We start from the raw sequence: 25,241 nt of genomic DNA, 5'->3' as shown, positions 1-25,241 counted from the left end.
TGCTATCAAAACAATGGGAAGCAAAACCTTCAAGTAGGAAAGGAAATACTCCTTGGACGTTGTATATTCGGGTATTTTCGAAATTTCACTTTGCGAAGCATTTCTAAAACCTTTGTTGTTGTTCCTCAAAATGCTCGTCAAACCATAAATAGGGAATTGCTAGAATGGAGGTAAACACGTCTCTTTTCAAGTATAAAATATCCTAGTCATTATTCTTCGTGTTTCAGAAGCCTCAATAGTCTTTGTTTTACCCTAAATTCATGCAATTTGTGGCAGCTGATGACAGAGGCACCATAACTTGATCCAGCTGAGTCATCGCGTTTGAACAACTTGAATCGTGTAGATCGTGTTTAACAATACCTATTTCTAAGCTATCATTTGCTTCCTTTGCTCATCTACAGAGCCAAAAATTTGACGAAAATTGGTGCGGTGCAATTCTGTTTAACTTTTGGCTTTATTTGCTGGAAAGAGGATATGAAGTTGTTTCTTTTTCAGGCGAAACATTCCGTGAGCTATTATGTACAACGAAGCAAATGATCACGGTGAAAGGTATACAATAGGGGTGATCTTCGTTCCTTTCCTTGGAATAATTATGTTCGTATCCATGTCAGTTACTGTCAATAGATTTTTTCGTTTATTCCGTCCCTACGTTCGTTCTATTTGACCGGCCACAAAAAATTAAATCACCACTGTGACAGTAGAGTACATTATTGTATGGAAAACGTTTTTTTTTTCGCGAAGATGAAGGTCGTTGTTGGGGAGTCCTCCCTTCCGTCGTTTTCAATGGGTCGTTTTTCTCGGGCGTTTGTTCTGCTTTTCTTTTCCTCGGTGTTCTTTTATTAGTATTATTTTCTGTCCGTTACGTAACCCTTTTACAAAGAAAATTGACCTAACATCACATGTTTCTTGCTAAATTTTGGCAAATGTGCGATCACCCAGAACAAAAGTAGGAACAATAGCGCGCTACGTCATCTGTTTGGCTTGTCACCAACTTCAGAGAAATGAGAAAGTGCATTTTTCATGTCAGCCAGTGATTGACCCACTTTCGAATTTTATATTACGAGCGTTCTTAGTAGTTCACAAACTTTCCTGAACTAGAAGTACCTATCCATAGAGAGATATTCATTCTGCATGGTATAGCGGAATAAGCAGGCGCCTGAATTTGTGGGTAATGCTATCTCTATGTTTTGCTTGCAAATTCATACTGTCTAGAAGTTGAAGTACTACGAGTAGTTCGTGCCAAGAACTAAAGAAATAACCAACGTATTGTGGGCCTTGATATCCCGTCCTCATGAAACGCTCGCCCGGTGTTTCAAATAGGTATAACCATTAAAGAAAACTGACAAAAATATACAAAATACAGATTTCCTTGTAAAAATTGTCTTTACTCTTCTCTTTCTCCTATATAAAAACGTTATATAAATAATATTTGCACAGGTTCATTGAATTTTTTCCTTTAAAAATAAAGCCGGTATTCCTATGTACATTCTCGTCTACACAATAACATAAATAATTTAAATGACAGATTCAAAACCGAAAACATGAACTTGTATTGACAACAAAGGCTAACAGTAAGGAATGAAAAGAAAAGGCTATGCTCTTGCAGACACAATATTTATTGCAACGTTAGTATAAGTTGTACGAACGAGAATTTATTCCGCATTCATGAATTATACGTTTTTTTTTTTTGTAACTAGTGCGTTGAAGTGTTTTTATTTCAAATGAAAGGTACCTAATGTATTCTAACCAGCGCAGCTGACACGCCAAATGGCGCAAATGGTTGTGCAAATATTTTACTCTTTATTTTGTTGTGAGAAGATTGCACGTTAGTTTGACCGAGTTCTTTTAATTACCATTATTATCTTTGTTTACGCTAGGAAACTCATTTTTTCTTTTGTGGTGGAATATTGGTCTAAGAAACAAAAGTAAGCTCTCTGATTATGTGCTAGCTTACATCACTATGACCCAAGCTCGTTAGGCAAAACATGAGAGAAATTTAGCACCGCGTTTACGTGAAATGGCAAACGTCAACTTTCCCTTTCACGTAAATTAGCGTGAACCTTACTGCTTTCGCTTTGCGTAAGTTCACGTCATGGTGTGGATTTCAAGGCGCCCTTGTATGACTTAAGGTGGCTCGTACCGGTTTTCATCTTTTTGATGGTTTGTAACTTTGAAAGAATACAACAGAAAGACTGACCGAGGCCAGTTGAACACTTTTACGGGGTTGAATTATATAATAATTGGTTATCCAAAAATAGGTGTCTTTTCGTCACTAGCAGTTTCCATGGCAACGCTTTCATAGGTTTATTCAGACGCATCTTTTAGCTTGTGGCTTAAATAATTCGAAAACCAACCCGGTGACTCCGTGATTTTTTTCAGTGATTACTTTTGGCAGTTGCAAAGGAAAATGCACAAAGATTTTTAAAAAAATTATACGGAGCAGAATTTCAGAAAATCTAGAAAAAAGGCAATTTTCACACATCGCAAATTTCCTTCCGTAGAATTTTCTAGTTTTTTCTCTGATGATTCCTTTGGACGTTATTATCATATTGGAACAATAAAAAGAAGGGGTCACCGGACTTGTTTTCATGCAATAGCTTTCGTGAGTTTAGAAATTTCCACGCGCGTTCTCGCGCATTTAAAAATCTGGATTCTATAAGATCCACACTTGCTCATGATCTGTTTTAGCAACCGCTGACAATTGCGTGTGCTCGCGCGAGCGCCTACGATCTGATGTTTACAGACGTAAATTCGCGTTTACTGCTAAGAAAATCATTAAACAGATGTCAAAGACAGCCTCTCTGGCTCATCTTAAACATCCTACACACGACTCCTGGCTACATCATATTATTTTCCTTGAAGTTTTTAACACTTTTTCCACTTCAGGTAGATTATCCTTCACTTGAGTTCTTCATTTTTCTCCGTCGCAAGATTTCAGATCGGTTGAATACTTCTATTAGATGTTAAGTGAAGCAACATTTACTTCTCCAAACATCGTCTTCTTTATCTTAGTTTCTATCTCCTGCATTCACAGTAGCCACTCAACACATCAAATACACGTTCTTAGGTAAACTCACAAAAGTAGAAAAAAAGTCCACGCGCCGCCATCTTTGTTTTGAATTTTCATCTTCTGATCTCGCGCTTCATTCGCACGTTTCTCTCGCGCGTCACGCAAGAGTGACTTGTTCCCCGCGCGAGGAAACTGGTACTAGCCACCTTAAAAGGAATAGTTTTGGTGCCCTTTTCCCGGTAATTAGAACTCTATGAGTAGAACTCTATGTGAGAAAAAGGGGAGAAAATCTGACGTACACGGCAAACGCGAAATAGGGTTCTTTCAAGTAGAAATGGCAAAGCGCAACCTGCAAACGTGAGAAGATGGCGGGAAAAACCGTGCTCACGTGCTCACTCTTACCGTGCCCGTTTCACGTAAACGTGGTGCTAAATCTCTCTAATAACTCTCCTTTCGTAACTCAGGATGCACTTTTCTCGTACCATTTTCTGAGTGCTGCTCTGCAGCAACCTCGCTTTCATCTTCTTCTCTTCGTATGGCATCGATTACATATTGTGTGACCGTTAATTTATCAGCAATTTTCATCCAGAACGACGTGGCTCCTAGCTTCTCAGCTACCTCGAGAAGTACGCTTTCATTGGAAGGTTATTTAACATCTTTTGCGGCTAAGGAAAGCAAAAATGTATATATGTATATAGCTAAGCTAAAACAGTGCTCGACTTGCGGAGCAGTAGTAATAATAATAAGTCCATAGGTTGAAAAGATTTAAGATCGATTACATTAACATTACAGTTCTGTTTCGAGATGTTCTCTCTTCGGATGTTAAAAACTAAAAGGCCTTTTAGTGCATCAGTGTGGTCAAAAGCTACCTACGTACACGAGTTTAGAGCTAGCAGAGAAGTATTGAGCGACAAATGCACTGATAAATTGGGTGTACAAACTGTTTGCCGTTTTTTTTTTTCTGCACGTGTCTGAGTATACTGTCGGAAACATCCGCTGCTTCGCTATCTCCTTCTTGCTAATTGCGCAAGCTCTGGTAGCAAGAAGGGAAAGGAGGGGCTCACTAAAAAAACTACTTATGGTTTAAATGCATTTGAAATGAGTAAATTGCTTTTCCAACTTACCACGAGTAAGATGTTTTTCGATGTGTTCAAAGCCTTCGAAGCCAGATTGTCTTTTCTCTCTCAGAAATCTAACAATCGCATCAAAGCACTGTTGTTGATGCTCTACGGGTAATTTTGCAAGAGCTCCGTAGAAACTACATTTTTTCTTGAATTCATCGGGGTAGCTTCCTACATGACTGTCATAAATATCCCATCGCCCTATATCCTCTAAAACTTCTTTACATGCTGCCAGGACTGCGGCCAAAGGAGCTTCGTGAAGTGTTCTATCATCTATGGAAACGCCAAAAAACTCCACAGGAGTTTCCTGAAAGTTAAAACATTCCAAATTTTAACTGGATGATAGCACCATTTGTTCCCCAGAGAATCGTGTGAACAGAATATCCAATTATTTCTTAGCATGTTCTTATCATTTCTCTTACTTAGTAGGTTACCACAGGAACACCACACTTCCTAATTTTAGAATTGTGTGCCTCAAAGTCAAAAATGAGTTCGGCGAGCGCCATTTTTTTTCATTGAATTGCAACAAGCAGATCAATATTCACCTTCCTTTTAAGTTGAAAAAAAAAAATTAAAAAGAACCAGCCCTAATGCCTCTGATCACCTTTAGTATCAAACATTCAAGTGGCACTGATCTGTATGCAAAATTTTTTTAAACAAGTTGTAAAGAAATGTATGTGATGTATATTTTCATCTTTGCAGGGAGCGGCGAGGGAAGTTCATAGGGACAGCCATTACCAACAAATGATTCTGTACTACGCTAACTGAAGATATTCACCTCAAGGTCCAGCGCAGGAGGTAGTTTCAGATCCAGTATACCTATCTTGTTTTCATCACTCCGATCTTTGCTTTTGTAGAACTCTATTGTTAGATAGCCTCTTTTTACAACTCTTATCGGCAGAGGTCTAAGGAAATAAGCTTCTCGATCAAACCTGTGAAAATTGTAACATTCAAAAGCAGGGATTAAGGGAAATTGTCGACGATTTTCGCTTTATTGTCTCTATCAGTTTTTCATTGAATGAAAGCTAAGTCGTAAAGCTGCGAGGCAAATATCCCCCACTTTCACTGACACTAATAGATAAGCAGGTTTTTTTATCTTTTATTTTCATATTTCTCGACAATCATCGGAACTTGGATAATGCCTTTAAATGTGAATCTGTAAAGATAACTGCAAAGTGTGTACCCAACCCGAACTTTGTCTCCTTTGTCAGCGCGTGAGAAAAGCAATATTTACTTGAGTGGTGGATAATGAAAGAATATAAGTACTGGGAAATGAAACAAATGGAAAAGAAATTTCTGCCTCAGGATGAGGGCTCGCGAATGGAGACGACTCATTCATAAAAACAAACACGACCATGCAAGGCGGAGATTGGTCACAGAAAAATGCATTCATTACTCTTTCTTTTTATGCAAGCACTGAACAGACACCAAGCAAGTTTCTTTTTATCTTACCTGAGAAAAAAGTCCTTTAGTCGCTCCTCTTTGACTACTTGTGCTGCATCACCGGAGAGGAACACGTAAGCCAGATCATTTGTGCACATGCCGTACCATACACTTCCCTCTACTAACCACGACTTCGTCTCATCTTTGTGTTCTCTTTTCTTGTCATTTGGGCTGCAGTACAAAGGAAGATCTACTTCGGAGTTAATTTTGGTATTTACTGGAACAGCAGCCGTGAAAATGGCTGAATGTCTTACACTTTCCGTATTCCATGCACGAGCTATTAGGATCATTGGTGATGCGAGCCAGCTCCAAAATCTATGGAGAAAAATAGCGAAGACAAACATTTACTGAACAACATCAACTATCAAACAGGTTCTCCACAAAAATGCTAATGAACGAAAAATGTGAAAAGGTACAACCTAGAATGAGGCAGATGTGGAAAGAAAAAATTACAGAGATACATTAACGTACCCTGAGAAGTGCTTCACATTAAATTTGATAACAACCCCATCTAGCCATGGGGGAGAATCGAGAAGATCTGTGATTTCGGTCCATTCGCGCTGTGTACCATCAGATGGTTGAAACAAGACTCGAGCACGGACTAATGACAAATCAGAAATACCCAATGATTCAGCGTCCTGCTCAGTGTCGCTCAAGGATAACGGCAGTTGGACGGTAACAGCCTCTTGAAATTTAATTTCCTTATTGCAAGACATTCTTATAATAGGGCCAGCCAGCATTTCCTCACTTTTCATTTCCTGGCAACGATATTCTTGTACCTGAGGGTTGTATGAACTAAACAATTAATAACTAATGACATTCCAATTATTTAATACAACTGTAACCATAGTTTCTACTGAGGGGATCCGTTACTGATAAAAAGATCTGTCACATGATGAATGTATTGAGCCAACGAACATACAGCGTCAAATTAATTTTGCTCTTGCTTCTATATAAGCACTTACTCTGACAGTGACACGGAATTCTTCAGTGGACAGGACTGAATTTGGAGGAATATGAATCTTGACCAAGGGAAAGTCAGGAAAAGAGATGATAGACGGTTGTGAGGTTATGGTAAAAATGTGGGACTTGAGACGGCAAACCACTGCGAATGTGGAACACCGGGTGATCTTCGTCTCAGCAACAGGAAGAAAGTAGTCAGGAAAATCATCGCGATAAACTTTCTGAAGATCTGCAAAAAAAAAAAGATGAGTCACCAATTAACATATCGTGAGTACTCCTTACACTGAGGGATACCTCTCTTATACTTTCATAAACAGCCACCTTTTACCACAAGAGCCTGCTTGGGGAACCAACAACCACAAGATCTAATAGGTTCAAGGAATATTTTGAATTGTTCGCCCTAAGCGATTTTACAGTTTACACGCAGGTATCTCCTCATAGTAGCCAAAAATTTAAGAATCTTCCTGAGGGACTCAAGGTGTATAATCTTTCGTTTGCTTGTTGGTTGTTAGTGTTTTACAATCAGTTCGTTCCCTACCAAGACATAAAATTGCAGTGTGAATTTCCCTTTGAAACAGTTATAAGCACGTGTACACAGTGTGTACTGGCGTACATATCAAACACTCTGAAACAGCAGATAGCAAATAACAGAAATTACAAACGTACAATAAAAAAAATCGACAAACTTTGATAAATTGACTTTTGAATCATTTCTTATATTTTGTTATATTTTGCTTGGATTTGAGTTACCATGGTTAATTCACCATAACTTCGAGTGCTTACCTGACAAAGATTTATAATCAACTGTTTGTTCAACATCCTCCCACTCATTTTTCTCTCTGTTTATCAAGGTCTTAACCACCACTTCATATCCTTTAAGGTCCAGCGCACTGTGCGAAATACCAAGAGTGACTTTTTTATTGAATCGAAGACTTTCAGGAGTGTCTGCCGATAATTCAAGAACATTGCTGACTATGGCCTCATTTGGATGAAGAGGAGGAGAACACAGAGACGATTTCCATCGAAAAAGAGTCAGCACAGTGTCCACGGCAACAAAACCAGGTGGAAATACCAAGTGAGATGCAGCCGTCCTCACGTCCCAGTAGCCACCTCGTACTGTTACAATGCCTCTGTGAAATGCAAGAAAAAAAATATCTAGTGAATTGCAACCTTGTATCCTGGTTGTATAACAAAAAGCAGTACATGATATTGCTCCAGTGTTCTGGTTGTACGGATATTAAAACAAGAATATTGATCAATAGCTGATCTTACGGTAATAGAAAACAGCGTTTACTGAAATGGAAAGGTCCTACATGCACTGCAAGGCATGTATTAAAGTTACAATGATGAAAGCTACAAACATCTCACTTGCTCATTCAGTTTTTCACTAGCAATAAAGTATACCTCCCAAGGGCTGAGTATAGTGGGAAAGGACTACACCAAAGCACACCCATGCAAATAATTGACCCCTGCTGCTCGGAGGTGAATAGTAAAGGATATCCGGAGTTTGAGTAGCCAATCAGAACGCGCTTTCAATGCTATCCACTGTTTTATTATATACGAATGTCTATTAAAATAACAAATGTACTATAGCTTTACTTGAAAATGATGCTTCTGCATTCAGCGTGAACACCTTCTGCAGTGGGTTCTGTATCCTCTGCTCCAACCTCACTTTCTTCATCTAAACCAATTTCGATCTCTTCCATTTCGTGTTCTATGTCAATTTCCTCTCTATCCCCGTCGTCATCCTTCTCTTCTTTGTTTGATTTGGTGGAGGTGGAACTCGCAGCTGAAGGAAAACAAAGAGAGAAAGGTAGAAACAGAGGGACAATGCTATGAATACAGTTTCACGTCAAGCTGGAACCAATGGAAATACATCTTTGACAAAAAAAAAAAGCCGAGATTTCTGGAGAGCAAAGTAAGAACCTCCAAGTCTTTTAATTTTAAATATTCCTGTTGTTCTCCATTTTTGATTTCTTGATTCTTTTTTTTGTTTGTTTGTTTGAAGAGAATCAGGAAAGATTTTTAACAAGACTTGGATCAGAATTCTAAAGAACTTATGACACAAGGTAATACAGTTATCAATTTCCAAACATAGTGATGACACCCACAGTGCTAAAAATTCGATATAAAGCTTAGTAAATATAACCAAGATGCTGTTTCAGAATCTCATAATACTACAACAGTCCAGGTATTTATAACACAACTTGAGGGTACAATACTGAAAACAGATGTCATTCATGGGTTAAGAATTCGAAAGCATTCAGATATCGGAATCATTGTGTTACCTCTTGGTCGCAATATGGCTCCTGGAGGTCTGTCAGTTTCATTCAGCGCCTGGAAACAAAGCACATAAACTCAGGAAGAAGGGACAACATCCGACTCAGTTGAGTTATTCGAAGTATTATTCTTCTTAATTGCCTCTACAAGTCATCCAATCAAAAATTGTAAGTCACTCAAAATATCATATTTGCTTATATTTATGTCAAGAATATATGCTAAAAAAATTGGTGTCTTAAAGGTAAATCTGACTCCTAACTAGTTCTGCCACGTGGAATTGCTCCAGAAACCAATACAGAATCGAGACAAATTAAAGGCAAAAACAAAACAAACTATAAAAGATAGTAAATGGTGCCTGCAAAGAGAATAAAAACCAGCCTAAGCAAACGGCTTCTTCTTCTCTGTCAATGAGAAAATCGTATAAGAGATCCTGTAGTGTTGACTTGTAAGGTTATTTGATACATGACTTAAGTCCTACCTGTAATGCATCTTCGTAAATTTTTTCACTCCTGTAGTCACCGATGAACGAGGCCAATTTCTTTACTTTAAGAAGGAACCTCTTCATTTCAGGATTCTTCATTGTAGCATGCTCCACTTCCCATAATTCATCATAAAAACTCAACGCTTCTTGTCCATAAATTTACTTTTCTAAGCTCTTTGCTCAACTGGAGAATTCCATCGATTGTCTTCTCCTTTTCAACGCCGATTATCTTGGTCATTTCTTTGGTTTTTCCTTCATCCCACCGCCTTTGCCAAACAGCCAACAATGTCTCACGGAATTCTATTATCATTCTCTCTTGCCCTGTCTCTTTGTAGAGTTGTTCCACTTTCGATTTTAGTGAAGTTTTATCTGACCCATCACCCTCATTACCACGGAAACCTTTTTTGACCAGACACATTTTGTACAAAGCCACCTTGTCCTTTTTGTGTTTTGCAAGCTTCTCACGTTCGTGAAGCTCAGAGCAAAGTCCTATTACCTCATTCAAGAGCCTCTCTCGTCCATTCAGCAAATCAATGAGGGCATCGTTATCAGTTTCTAAATCAAACTTCTCTTGAAACTCTTTCTCGTTTGCACTGAACATTCCCTCGTAGAACCAAAGTTGATCCTTACGCACCGCATGTTTGTCTCTCTTATCAATAGCATACTCCTTTAGCGCATCAATGATTTCTTTGTTATACTCATTGAAGGTGAACAATGCAGATACTTTCTGTTTTCCCCAGAATCGCTGACAAAACCTGAAGGCATCTTTCCTAAATCTTTCCCATCCTCGTTTGTCTTTCAGGCGATAACTCATAGCGTTAACACCTTCAATAATCTTTCGCCACACTTCACTGTGGTTTCCTGCTCCGAGTGACTTTTCCATCTTCCATGCTTCAAGGAACAGCTTCAACGCCTCTTCCGGGTGTGCAAGATTAACTTCAAGAACTGCTCGCTGAAAAATACTACGCACTGTCAGAGGATGATTTTTTAGAAGATCCATCCTTATTTTGAGAGCCCTCTCCGCAGGTTTGACTGCTTCTGAATATTTTCTTTTGAAACATAAGCACATTTGCAAGATTTCTACAGAAGTGTGCTTCATCCAAACAACCTAGGAGATTGAGATCTTCCAGCAGTCTCAGTGCATCTTTGTAACATTCAACCGCCTTTTCATAATCTTTCAGGCCATCATGATCATACGCTGCTCCAATCTGATGCTTGTACATTGGCATGTCAAAGTGGTTATTAGAGTCTGCTAATTTCTCTTGCATGTTGTAGGCTTTTTCAAAGAGCTCAAGCGCTTTTATGGGCTGTTTCAGACTGAGATGGCAGTTTCCGATAGCATTGTAGCACCTTGCAAGATCAGTATGTTCCTTTAGTAGAGGCTCAGAGAGAGTCAAAGACAATTACAAACTTACAAGTACTTTTTTTATAGTCTCTGTTTCTATAAAGAATTTTTCCCTCAGTGTGCAAGTAAAGGCCTTTGGTGAGCTTAAAAGAGTCACTAGATTTGTCTTCAACTCTCTCCATTGAAAATAAAGCTTCCTTCAATACTTTAAATGCTTTGTCAGTTCCAACAACATCTGCAACTTGCCTGGCCTCCCAGGACTTCAACTGTGCTCGAGCTAGGGAACCTATGCAAAAATGATAAACCGAAAAAATGACAAATCAAATAACACACATAACAGTTAATAATCATTACACACAGTCAGTGTAAATAAATTGATATAAGACACCTCCTTGGACTTGCCTGATGTATTCTTTAATTTGTTGGTTAAGTTTTGTTCCAAGAATCCACGATGGATTCTTGGAACATTCACCGATTTTGGCCCACGCAGAACAGCGTTTGTCTGAATCTGTGCATGCAGGTGCTGCGAAATGAGAAAAAAAAAGGTCAAATCTGTTAGAAGTACATGTTAAAAGGTATAATTCGAGCCAGTTCTCCAGAAATTCGGTAATAGAGAAAAAAAAAATAAAGTATGTTTTTCAGCCTTTTCCTCTCCATCGTTCATTGATGTCGACTTGATCTCGGTGAAAAAACTCCGTTCAAAGATAATTTCACTTACTCTTCTTCGTGTTCATTTAAGGACGAAGGATAATGGAGGAAAAACAAAACCTGACTTCTACTAAGTTAAATTTGGTATCAAGTGGTGTTGCTTGAGAAATTGAAACATGGTTCTCTTTACTCTTGTTGACTTATTGAGTTAATTTTTCTTTCATCTAAGCCGTGAATGATCGGTGGACGTAAGGAATTTTGCAAGCGCTAAGTCTACGATTTCAGCCAGCGTTGCCATCGTTTTCACAGTTAAAACATGCACAAAAGTGACATTACTGAAGAGTTTTTAATGCATGTGGAAATCTTTAGGAACATGAGATGACCTCCAAAGAATTCAAAGCGCCGGGCATAACCGCGGAAACCTGTCTCGTTCTCTTGAATAATCGTAGGCATACGGTATCTGATATAATTTCATAGAGCAATTTTCAATGTTGAGTGTCGAAAGTAACCCGGGATTTCTTATGTTTTGCATTACCTTGCTGTGTAATTGGTCCAGAGAACTCGCATCGCTCACTAAGCCAATCAGATGAAACTAACACTAATCACGATTTGGCCGCTCGTCTTTTCCCGCCACTCAGGCAATTTGATTTTACCGTTGACTCCAGTAGAACACATTCTCTCAATTGCAACATCTATCCAATTTTTTCTACCTCAATATTTAATTCTACTGCAATCCCTTTTTCCCATTATTCCTCAGAAAAAGGTTCATTATTATGCTGCGAAGTTTAGAATCCACCGCAAACACCTATGAAGCTGCGACAGAAGTTGACGTAATCAATATTCTAAAAGATAATTCTTATCCTTTTAAAGACGTTCACTAAACTTTGCGAGACCTCATTTAAAACTTCGTTATAATGTCAAATATACACTTACTGTAGATCTTGCAACTTTTTCGACAGTGAAACTTCATAAAGGCTGGATTATTTTGACATTCACGAATTCTAGCCCAACCAGAGCACTGATCTTTGTATTTGCTGTTATCCTCACAGTTAGAGGGAGGTGGTGTTGTAGTACTGATTGCTGAAATAGATGTAAGCCATCAGGAATAGATTAGTATTGAATAAACCAAATACAACGGTTTGTAAAAAAAAAAAAAAAATTCAAAACAAAACGTTAAACAACAGTAACAAAAGTCTGACAAACAAGGCGAGTGAAACAACGTAATTTGGTTCTATCAATTTAGTTGAAATTGTAAATTGGCTAATGTAAAGAGCTAAAAAGCTGACGTTTCGAGCGTTAGCCCTTCGTCAGAGTAAAACGTTTCTTAATAACAACTGAAATTCTCCAATAGTGATCTTTGCAGTTTATGAACTAAAACGCCTCGACTGTTACTTTCTGATAAAAACAAAACGTAATACCCCCCCAAAAAAAAAAAAAAAAAACAGAAAAGTCGTAATTTTTTAAAAGGAGTGGTGGTATTCCAAGACTCAAATTTCAGTTTTGATCTACATAAAGTTCTTTTAATTTTTTTAAGACTTGAAACAGCTATATCATATCATGTTATCCTATGGCAGTTACCTTTGTCTGAAAAGTTCCTCCAGTTTTTATAATTATGCGGTTTTGAGGTATGTACATTGGGCGATATTTTCTGAGTTACCTACCTCCGCAAACGTTGCAACTCCTCTTACAGTTTTCTTTCATCCACTTCTTGTTGGCTGAACATTCACCTTTGGCTGCCCAGATATGACAGGTGTAGTAATCATCTTGACACTCTGGTAGACAGCAAATCATTGAGTTACGTTAACCCTCTCCATCCTAACATCAGTGAGCATATTTTCCATACTTTTCTTTATATATTTCATATAGTGCTGACAAGGAGAATTCGTTTAACAATCAAGAGCTTAAGTGTGTGATCATCCCTGTATTCTTCTAGCCGTAATGTTTAAATGCTAGCCTCTCTTAGGGGATAATATGTTTATGGTAGAGCTCAGTATTGCCTTTTGTGTAACGCAGTGGTGGTGAAGGAGTCGTCATAGTGACACCAATGCAATAAAAGATAGCCGTAAAACGACCAAACAATTACAACCCTTTAGGCGCAAAAATTGACAAATTTTAACCGATAGTCTTAGAAAAAAAAATAACCTCAAAAAATTTTGTGGCGATCAAAATGGAATTATATTGACAACTTGCCGTGGTCAATATAAAATGGCCACCATTTTAACCGTGAGCTATCACCCTAATGAGACCCTCTTTTTCAGTAAGTTTTAATAGATAAAGAAACATCTGAAGAGCACTACTTACTGCATAGTCCAGGGTCGATGTACACATCATCGATGGCAATATCTGAGTATCCAGTCTGACCTACTGTGCCTTGAATGGTGAGCTGAGATTGTCATAGGATAATGTTAATAAGGTAGTTTTTCGACGGAGCGTCCGAAAAGGAAACAAAACAAGACCCAAGTAATCCAAGCAACCAATCAGAGCAAACATTTACCTTGTCGTTAGCCAATGAGAACTCAAAGTGAGACAAGCAACATGCTTGAAGCGTGAGAAAATCCGAATGTACAAGTCGTGATTGGTTTTAGTTTTGCATCTGATTGGTTGAGAGGACATCGCAAGGTTTCTGGACTAATCACAGAGGAAAGTTTAGTCTCAGTCTATTTGTAAATTGAGGGAACTAATCTAAATTTCAGTACTAATACATGACGCTGTAGACCTCTACTAACTGGCTGGTGAGACCTGAAAACATCATACAGTTGTTAGAAGCTTCGCCGACGTGTTGAGCAAGGCGTTATTTTAATTCACCCAATGCATTGGTCGTAAAAACAGATTAATGTGCAAAAAAGGTTGGTTCTCAAATATTTCGGTTACCTGAGCTTACGTTCAACAAGCAATAAGATGCAAAATGATAAAACATGGCCTTAGGGTAAGAACACTGTCTATTTCATCCTAAGATTCAGCCCCTTCCCCCCCTGAACAATGATGGGTGCTTGTTGTAAAACACTGCTTGAAGATATCGTAAAGGAATTAAACGGGGGGGAGGGAAATCTTGCCACAAACATCCTTACTTTATATGACAAGCCCATGGAAACATCAATATTTCCCATCCCTTTCTTCCAGCCTTTGCCTTGGTTACCATTCTTGTAGAAAATAAACCAATTTTTTCCGTTGGATAATTCCAGCTTGATGGCCAGACTACCCATCGTACCACCGTACATGGTGTAGTAAAACTTAAGGCATTGTCCGCCTCTCCTCGCCGGGGTCCAGGGGCTTACAAGGTCTGCTCTTTGTCCAGGGCGGGTTCGTGAAGATTCCATGTACAGGTAGAATCCTACCATAACAACAAAAACATACAAGCAAGACGAGAACAGAATAACTGATTGTATTGTACGAAACGATGACCAATAAATAGCCAAGAAATATGATATTACTGAGTAACATGATCTTTCACAATCGCCAAGCTTAAAATTAACCATCTTCATTCAGTTTAAACAATGTTTAAGCTGAGGCATTACATATCGACATTCCTATCCTTGCAGTATGAAGGATGTTTTTCATCATGGACCAAGCCTACCACAAGTCTCCTAAATCTTAGTGATAGACTGTCCGAATTACATGTACCAACCGGATGGTCGAGGGTGTGACTCATTTTGAGAGCACTCAGAGTTATTTTTTTCTCCAAACATGCCGTTGTCATTCACTGAATAACACTGCATGTTACTGGGTTCCCTGTTTTTGTGTTTTCCCGCCCTTTTTGTCACATGACATCATCACATGACCTCAGTCGCTCATGAATGTTCCGTTTTTGTTATATTTGGGGAGGCATATTCACTCGAGTAACGAGGTCCGATGAGCAGATAGAAAACCAATAAAGACGAATTTTGGTCGTTAAAGTTTTGGTTGTTACACAGCATGTGCGTAATGCAAATGCATATATGAATGTGTTAGAGAAGATTGATTATGAAAGCCGGAAAACTGAGGTTATAGAAGTACAGAAAAAATCAAGGACAAAAACAGCCCTGATTTTAACATGATTTTAAGCGCTCCCTGGCTTGCACAGTCCTTTGTTTTTGCATCAGAATACAATAAAGATTGAAATATATTTTTTTGGTTCAACAAAACTGAACCGCTATTATATATTACGAATGGTAGATTACTCTGCCAAGTTTTACTACTAAAGCACTTTATTGACTATGGTTGAAATAAGGTATAAAGATAACCTTTCCCGCTTGTATGATCCTTTTCAGGACCTGTGTTCATCGTCTGGGTGAAGCCTCGATGAAAATTCCAGTTGAGATGGTCATTTGTGGAATTCTTCCACATCCCAAGACGTGCATTTTCAAAATCAACATCGTCGTTGTCTGGAAGAGGTAAAGACGGGAAATGGTACAAGTCTGACTGAAAATGACAAAAATGAGTTTATTTCTTTTTCGTTTTTCTTTACGTTTTATTTGGCCTTGTTTATGTTTCTTTATTTGTTTTTGAGTAAAAAATAACATGTAAATCACACGCATATCTCAGCATATCAACTGGTATATGTACCATCTTCGGTGACACTTCATCTTTTATATTGTTCAGTAGTGAGTGATGAAATACCAAAACATTCACAGGGTAAAGGTATTATGCGGTGTGATGCTTTTATGTAGTTATCATGAGCCATCCCGGTACATAAGCAGGTTTTATCATGCGAGGTTCGTCGACTGTTGTTGTCAATTTTTGGCGTGGAAAGTGTGTAATGGATCGTCTCTGTAACTGAATTCCCAAGGGATGACCCGCGCCATTTGAAAACTCTTTTCAAATGAACATCATAGAGCAAAATACACAACGTGACGTAGACTATAATGTGCTCACAGTTTTCCCCAAGACATGTTCACTACTCGGAAAAGATGAAGTCGGCAAACAAATATCCGAGGATTAGGAGGGGGGGGGGGGATGGGGAGGGAGGGGTATCAATTTATCTGCCATGTCGAACTTCCCAGTGAAAGACTTTGGAATACGGTCGTATGTGATATAGTATATAGATGAGACATGAAATGTTCCACACAGCATACTTTTACTTCTCAATCAACATAGGGCTAGTAACTTTAAGAGGCTCAGTTATAAAGATTTCAGCATGTAAAATGGGTCGCAAACATCATAATCTAGTAAATAATTTTCCATTTCCATTTTTTTTTTCAATGTTAAACTATTGAAAGCTAAGCAGTGCATATCATTTCTCACTTACCCAGATGACATCTCTTCAAAATACACATTTCGTGCCCATTCCCATCACCTTGGCAATTTTTTTCCCCCATGAGCGGGAGAGGGATTGTCACACCTTCGAAATCGTCTTCTAACACCATCGTTGCAGGTTTTGCTGCAACTTCCCCAATTTGACCAGCGACCCCAATGTCCATCAATAGGGGCTGTAAAGATTTTGTACCATCAGACATCGTATCTGAACTTTCATATAGAGCAATGTAGATGACTAATTGGCGTTGAGGTGGCGGAGTGGCGAGGCAGAGGGAGCTATGCGAAGGACTGCTATGCACCGCGTGTAATTCAGCCCTAAAGAGAGCCTGAGTGCACACTTAACTCCAAACATATAATTCAATTGAATCTGTATAATTTTAGAGAAACACTGATTTGTGTGGCTATTAAAAACGGACTTCAAAATACAAAATTTAGTTATAAATCGGCGATTATTGCTATGACACAGGTAAATCATCGCACTAAACCTATGCCACCCGACCAAAATGTCATTTAACCTCTTTCATAAATGGTAGGCCCCATTTTTGTTCTGTTCTAGTAGAAAGCTACGAACATCCCATAGCAAATACTAAAATTTAATTGGCTATACTACTCGCTGTCTATTCCGTGATAGACAGTTCACTCATATTAATCGAGGGCAGGAGCCCATCAAACATGGGCTTCTGTCGAGGGCGAATAAAATGATTGTTTTAATGTAAAGCTATTAGTCGTTCAAAACTTAACAAGAAGACAAGCTCATGTTTTCATTTCATTTTGCTAGAAACTTCAAAATGTCATGGAAGAGGTCAAAGAAAAACTAATCGTCCATCGTACCTTTTGCGTTCACTTACTTGTACTGGCCCCTGAGGGGGGCTCTTATGATTAAAAAAGCCTTGACTCCAACGGATCGGGGGAAGAATACGGAAGACAACCAGAACAAGAATTAATGAAAAAAATGATCGGTATCTTAGAACCTGAATGTCGTCCTAAAAAGTATTGTATGAGAATTTGTCGTCGTTTCTCTGTCTGGATAAACCAATATTCAATCCCAAACACATTGAAGTAGTCTACCCGCCATTTTGCTAACCTGGACATGTAGACGACGGGCATTTTTCTCTTTGGATGTCAATTCCGTACGCATTCACATTTCCACCACAAGACTTGATGTTGCCTGAATGGTAACAGTATCTCTCGCGGGTACGATAACATTTTTCATCACATGGAGTCCATCCAGACCAAGAGGCCCAGCCATACGATGTAGCTGAGAAAGGAATATTCAACGCTTATCTCACTAAAAAAAAGGGCACAATCTTCAACAGCATTTGAAGCCTACAATTGGAGCCCCTACTGACTAATGCATACTTAGCTCTAAAACCGACGTTAGCCTCTGAGGTGGGCAAATAACAGATGAGTCATTATTATCGCATGGGTGGGGGGGGATGGGAGGGGGGTAGCTTGTTGCGCGCCAATAGAACATAAAGGGGGAATATAGAAAAACTGTCAATTATGGGGGATTGTATGAATATGACCGATCGTAATGGTATTCAGGGGGGGGGGGGAAGTAGTGAGGTCAGGAGGAAGACTATCGAAAAAAGACCACCAATGATTGGGGATGACTAAAATACTACAAAGTTGGGGACGAAAAGAATACTACAAAGCCTATGGTGAGAGGAATCAGATAAATTTTGTCGTAACAAAAAGCCAATTTGTCAACCCCAACCCCCTTCCTCTCCAAGCAGGCGATAGATAATGACCGTTCCCTTCACTGATTCTTTCAAAAATACAATATCAAATAATGCGTACTCACTTGCTCTGCAGTCATAGAGAGCATTTATTTCGAAAATATCTCTTGAGCTGAGCCTTTTGGATTGTGTGCCAAATTCCATATTTTCATTCCCAGTAGCCACAATAGTTGGCTCTCCGTTTTTGGTAAACGCAAGACGATCATAGTGCATGATCGACTGATAGTCGTACGACACACCCAGATGATCGATCGTTCTCCAGCTGTATTTATCAAACTGGTCCGAGTATCTTTGAAATGAAAAAAAAAAAAAATTAATAATGATTGTTTTCCTCGCTATACGATTCACCTTTATTGAAGTATCAGTCGACGCTTTAATTACAACAATTTAATTTCCTTCGTCGATAATTACTTCGAAACCTAGAAATATTTACAAAGGCATGAGCAAACGTAATATGAGACTAAACGAAATAAACACAAGCAGTTAGATGGCTGATGGCTGACACTTACCCGGTGGCTCAAGAGAGTCACGAAAAGACGAGACTGGTAAAGGTAAGGTGAAGTCTGTTTACGAGCCTAGTGGCCCATTAAGCCGGTGCTTAACTCCGGTTTCTGTAGCATGAAGCGACTAGGAGTATTTCTACTCCCCCCTGGATGGGATGCTAGTCCATCCCAGGGTTACCCCTCAGCATTAATTTTGCCCGTACCCATTTTATACACCTGGGTGAAGAGAGGCACTGTGAGAGTAAAGTGTCTTGCCTAAGAACACAACACAATGTCCCCGGCCGGGGCTCCAACCCGGACCACTCGATTCGGAGTCGAGCGCACCAACCATGAGGCCACTGCGCCTCCACAAAGACGATACTACAGCTCAAAATCCACGGCAGCTGTCACAAGGACGCTGACTGCGAAAAACTGATATAATCATCATTATACGTAAACTGCAATGATTCATGCAGTGTATCTAAGCACGCGCGGGCTCAACATAACGTACGTTCTTTCGTGAACGAAACTGATATTGGCGAAGAGTTTTCTCTAATAAAATAATGTGCAACAAAGGAAACGCTGAGACAGCATGAGAATACTAATGCAGAAGAGGATGCTTTACCAACTAAACCGCTGGGAATTTCCTTTGGCAATCAATACTTAATACTATTTGAAAGGTATCCTGAATGCTGCTGCCCTGTGGGGATTCAGGGGAAGGAAGATGGTGGAACGCGGTAGGTATATACTCGAAGGAAGACCCATATTACGTTATGTTTCCTTCGCCGCCATCCAGCAACAAATTTTAGTACGTTTAATCAGCTGATTTCTTCTTTGCAAAGTTATGAAAAGGAAAGTGAGAAAAAAAAAATTGAGCATTTATTTGCGGTGGCGAAATGCAAAAGGTTCTTACCTCTTAGGATGTTCTCCCAGTTTATTTTCACATATTTATCTCTGTCCGACCGTGATTGCTCATGGAAGAAACCTATTGCAAAACGGGATATGTTGGCAAAATTCTTTTATAGTTATTGGGATGTGCATGGTATTTGGCCCTAGGCAAGGTTTTGGTGGAATAACATTCTGTTTCATTTTGATTTACACATGCACCCAATAAATGCGTGCACTTGATAACTTAGGAAATATGCTTTTGTTGAGTAATTTTAAGAGCAGATATTTCGTAAAGCTGATCTATTGTTATCCTATATGAAAAACTTCGTCTCCAGCTTCACTTCAGCTTAAACTAGCCGAAACCTTACCACAAAAGTTGCTGCTAGGGTACCCCACCTCAGCTTTCTTTATATTGCTTGGAAAAGGTAACAGTTGGCAGGGGGAGTAAGGGCTAAAAAAATTATAGGTTTATAAAATTCGTCACATAATAGCCATGAGGTGTTAGCCGCTGGAAACATCTCACCTATGGCATGCATTATCTCGTGAATTATGGTTCCCACGAACTCACATCCCCTTGCGAGGGGGATGACTTGTTTACCCGGGGAAGCGTATCTCTTTCCCACCTTGGATGAGCATCTAAATAATAGGGAAAGACGATAACACTGAAACTTTTTTCTTTGCATTCTCAAACCTCTGATCAACCATCCAGTCATCACTTACTAAAATTTTGAGACTCGTGGCCACCAGCCTTATTAAAAACAATAGAGACCAACAGAAAGACCCGATGATTTTACGCTTGATGAAAAGAACTCTCGGGTTAAACGTTTCATTTGTTTTTCATTTTCAGTGAGCAGTGGCTTTGTTAGGATTTTCCATAATGGGAGAGTCGTGTACAGATTTTTAGGACCTACGCGGTTTTTCACGACCTAAATTATATGGTTTGCATAATTTAAAAAAAAAAAAAAAAAAAAAAAAAGAGGGAAGGGGGAGGGGTCAGGAATACTTCAGGATCCCCCCAGCTATGCTCCTTTTATCGTTCAATCAATCAATCCCGTCTCTTGCATCTTTCAATCAGTTAATTTGGTTAGGCAGGGAACGTTAAAGAACCCACATCACAAGATTACTGTGAGGTGGTCTGGTCTGTTTACTGGGAATTGGTGGGAGGGGGCATCTGTAAAATTTCTCCTCTGTTGATTGTAAACTGCCACTAGCAGTCTGGAAAAAATCCCCCTCACAGTGTTGTAAAGCGCATGAGATCATTACATGGTAAATGCGCTATAGAAATTGATAAAATTATTATTATTGTTATCATTATTATTATTATTATTATCTTAAGATAACCTGGGAAAAGATTTTCATCGAGTTAGTCTATTTTTGGAAATCAATGATGCGATGATTGTGGTCAACTAATTGGTATAAGCCGTTCAAAATGAGCGTTATGTGTTACCTACCCATCTGGATTGCTAAATTCAATGTAGTTTTTATGATAACCACTGATGTAATTTACAAATCGTACACATGTCGTTTTGTGAAACTCGTTAATGGCCTGACGGATGTTTGAAGTTATATGACCTAAAAAAAAACCAAAACAATAATAGATAAGCGGTGAAATTCTCAAAGGCTAATATTTGGTTACTGATTAGATTTCAAAAACATTTCCTCTAAAACAAAGGTATCACGGATGCCGCCATTAATAAACCCGGTCACCTTCTTGGGGTACGTTTCGCTTCAGTTTTTGTTTTGCTTTGCTTTTTGTTCGTTTATTTGTTTGTTATATCCATTTAAAAACAAAACAAAGCAAAAGCAAAGCTAAAAAGTACATTGTCATTTGCATTAATTTATCCTTAAGGTTTTTCCAGCTGGAATGGGTAAATATTCGATCTCGTGGGAACTGGTATCACGACCTCAGAAATTGGAAATGCGTGCATCAGTACACTGTTTCAATTAGCTCGTTGATCGTTGATACACATCCAATTAGCAGCAGATTGGAAACGTCATCAATCTTGTCAGCAAACTCAGTCAGCCTGCATTTGAGTCAGAAATGTCATGTAAACTTCCGTGATCGAAACGGAGGGTTGCACGCCAATGAAATAGGTTTTCCTAGGCCCCCTAATGAGTTCTACTTGTCAGTCTCACCGTTCGCACGAAAAATTATGGTTGTTCCGTTCAGTTCGTCGAGTAGATGTTTAGATGATGACTACTTCCTTTGAAAGGGAAAGGAAACTGTTTTTTTTTTCTTCTTTTGTTTTTGTTTTTTTTTTTCACGCAATGAAGAAGTGTCAAACACTTGTGAAAGATCAATGATGAGAGCTGGGTTTTATAACTCCCCTCGCCTTATTAAAAAAAAAAAGGAGAAAGAAGCCGTAAGATTCTTCCCCAAAAACCTCAGACTTCCCCCCTCCCTCCCTAATAAATAATAACTGGTCCCCTAGCTACATTTCCTGAATGCAGACATACTCATGTGCGAAGCGATCCGATAAGGTATGATGCGACTGGTCCACAGCCTTTTAAGACCTCTTAATGCATTTCTTGACCTGTCTCCATTTAGAATGTATTCTTGCAACTCAGGATCCAGCTGAATATCACCTTGGTAGAATTGGGAAATGTTTCCTGGTGGTGTTTAAAAAGGTGTTTTGTTACTCATTAGAATTTACAGAGTTGTTTCGAATAAGTATATGTATGATATTGGTTTGGAATTCAATTTGCGGGCTTACTAGGTGATATGTGGAAAAACAAACACACAAACAGAAATTAAAAGAAACATAGATTAAAACAAGCGATATAAAAGAGTAAGTAAGCTATGGTGCATGGGGTAATTACATTATAAAACGAAATGGAAAAGGTAATGGGATCTTCTCCATGACAAAAAGGTCAAGGGATCCCCAACATCCCTGCGTTCCAAAGCAAATGTGTGAGTTACTTAAAACAATTCTTGTCTAGTTTCTCGTTAATGCAAAAAAACAATTCCGTGAGCTTTCTGCGGATGTGTGACTTTTAAACTTTGAAGAGATATGAAAGATAAACTTCTTGGCCTGGCAAGTACCATTGTTGGTTCCCTCGATTCTGTGAAACACGGTTCCTCCTGACTGAGTTCCTATGCTCGCTGTTTCTCTCTTCTTCCTGAGATGCGCCATGTTGACAGCTAAGATGCGACCATGTACAGTTTCATATTCTGAAATCAAAACAAAGCAAGATGTAGCAATTTTCCCAGGCAGATCGCGATCGATAGTTTCTGCTGAGCCTTTGAGATTATAATTGTGATGTTCGTGTTTCCTGCAGTGTGCATGTAAGTCAGAATCACCGTCTTGGACAACAGTCTTTTGCCAAGAGCGTAAAAGCACGCGTATTTTTCGGATGAGTTTTTTCACTCACCCGACAATTTCAACGTTACATAAGGTGCTGTTCTTTCTATATAAATTCATCATAAATTAATGTGAAATATGGGCGTCGAGCGTGTGTTCAGTTTTCAAAAGTTTCCCAGGAAATGTTGGCTATGATGGGCGTTTGTTTGGTGCGACCTTAAGGGTTCATCAGAGTTGCCAAATATTATTGATACTTGTAAAACGGGGACGAAGAAAAAGGAAAAACCTATGAAAAATTACGAAAAACTATGTAAATGACGATCGCTTTCATTGATTACTTGTAGATCTGAACCGTGTGTGTGAGCTACCCGAAAAACCGACTCAGCACAGAGTTTTTTTCTTAATGGTAGACTTTGATAAGTTGTTTTGTTATCTCTTTTGCTTCAAATTATAATCTTTCGATTGCTCAAATCTAGTTTAAGCCCCGAGCAAAACTGTTTTGTATTTTCTTTTAGCCGCAGCATGGTCCATTTTTGAAGGTGCTGGATAATTTGGCAAAGAATCAGTTCCTGCGTGTGCGTGCAACCCACCTCTGTTAGCAATTTCATCAATATCAGTGCTTATAGCGTGTTCTCTCTCCCGTTCGTCTGAAAAGGAATTTGTTAGGTACAATGAAATTCGAAAAGAATGCTTAATTATGATTTATGTCTCATCGAGAAATTTTTCAAAACTGCGCCCATGTTTACCTTGATCTAATCCTCAAAATACAGATATCTCGTATTGAAACAGTTAAGAATAGCCCAAGGAAGTACTTATTCAATCACTGATCTTTTGTCAAGTAAGGTATCGAACATCTAGAGCAACAAAATTAAGAAGGGCTCTACAAATATTGATGGTCATATCTAGGGTATTTCGTAATTAATAGTGATAAAATCTTGTTGTTTTCAACTTTACACGTAACATGAAGAGCGGAAATTAAATGTTATCAACGATCTGATGACAACAGCCTGTGGAATGTGTTGACAGGGCCTACGTTTAGGGAATAGTTTCACGATCAATTGTTATGGCCAGCGACATGCAAGGACAACACAAAAAATTTTGATAGTTTTAACCAGGCTGAGCAATAACAGTCGCCCAACCTCAAAACCCTATTGCTTCATTGAAGATAAACGTAAAAAGCTATGGCATGTATAAAGAAAGATATTATACGTAGCTGAAAGAAGAATTTGTTAAATAATTTCGCAGGTCCTCTTGGAAAACAGTATATTTTCCATGTACACTTCGAGGCACGAAAGCACATATATATCAACCTGGCTTTAGCTTGCCATAAAAAAACAAGAATCTTTCATAAATCTTTCTGTCACGTTTCCATAGAACATGAATAGAAAATTTCCAACTTACTCGTGTCTAGAGGCGGAACAGTATCTCTGTTATTGACAGGCTTTGAAAAGCACTGAGAAAAGTAAAGGCCGAAAATGAGGAATAAGCTACGTCTTTGTACGATCTATTGTTTCGCTGACAGCTGTTAAAATCTTAAAGGCTCTCCATTTACATTGCGGGTAAAATGAGTTGAAAGAAGAGGATTTTCTTTGAGGAAAATATGGAGCAAAAGAATCGCCTCCTCAGATTTTCTTCTCATACCTCCCTTCTGTTCTATCATGCCGCGAAAGAAGGGAGTTGATTTTGTTTCAATGAGTATCGTAAATTCACAATTAATTAGCCTAATTAATAAGAAGTTTAAAGCTTTGCGTTTAAAAAAGGAATCATGGAATAAAGCTGTCTGCTTTTGTTTGCTTTCCTAGTAAACTGTAAGCAGCCTTGGTGTTTATCTTTGCGATAGTGAGTGAAAATGTTTGACAGCACATTCTTAAATAAATGAATAGAAAATTAGAAAACATATATATTATTCATCTTTACGCTATATTATTTTGTTCGATAATGGTCCTTTGTAAATCAAGCTTGACAGATCTTGTATGGACACGTTAGATGCTGAAAGTAAAATTTACATAACGAGAACAGTGACTTGAAATGCAATAAGGGCATTTCCGGTTCGTTGCAATAAGGGCATTTCCGGTGAGTTGCAATATAGGCATTTCCGGTGAGTTGCATTAAGGGCATTTCTGGTGAGTTGCAATAAGGGCATTTCCGGTGAGTTGCAATAAGGGCATTTCCGGCGTGTTGCAATAAGGGCATTTCCGGTGTGTTGCAATAAGGGCATTTCCGGTGAGTTGCAATAAGGGCATTTCCGGTGAATTGCAATAAGGGCATTTCCGGTGAGTTGCAATAAGGGCATCTCCGGTGAGTTGC

The 25,241-nt window shown here is 38.8% G+C and overlaps 2 pseudogenes across 2 annotated transcripts; both read right to left on the bottom strand.

Annotated features, from left to right (window-relative positions):
• Positions 1–1,364: 1,364 nt before the first annotated feature.
• On the bottom strand, positions 1,365–10,963 carry LOC148739666 (uncharacterized; annotated as a pseudogene). The gene is made up of 10 exons (XR_015996826.1): positions 9,296–10,963; positions 8,826–8,874; positions 8,137–8,326; positions 7,321–7,667; positions 6,540–6,766; positions 6,046–6,353; positions 5,584–5,889; positions 4,910–5,063; positions 4,135–4,438; positions 1,365–3,675 (listed from the first exon to the last, which is right to left on the bottom strand). The product of XR_015996826.1 is annotated as an uncharacterized LOC148739666 (transcript).
• Positions 10,959–24,594, bottom strand: LOC148739665 (uncharacterized; annotated as a pseudogene). The gene is made up of 17 exons (XR_015996825.1): positions 24,487–24,594; positions 24,336–24,438; positions 23,525–23,581; positions 22,676–22,804; positions 22,090–22,242; positions 21,084–21,204; positions 20,156–20,268; positions 19,645–19,729; positions 18,328–18,551; positions 17,608–17,781; positions 16,516–16,696; positions 15,512–15,652; positions 14,360–14,622; positions 13,593–13,674; positions 12,953–13,063; positions 12,225–12,371; positions 10,959–11,166 (listed from the first exon to the last, which is right to left on the bottom strand). The product of XR_015996825.1 is annotated as an uncharacterized LOC148739665 (transcript).
• Between the last annotated feature and the right edge of the window lie 647 nt (positions 24,595–25,241).

This window comes from Stylophora pistillata, chromosome 2 (genome assembly GCF_964205215.1).
Source record: "Stylophora pistillata chromosome 2, jaStyPist1.2, whole genome shotgun sequence".
Taxonomy (NCBI): domain Eukaryota; kingdom Metazoa; phylum Cnidaria; class Anthozoa; order Scleractinia; family Pocilloporidae; genus Stylophora; species Stylophora pistillata.
This window is presented reverse-complemented; position numbering and strand designations above follow the sequence as displayed.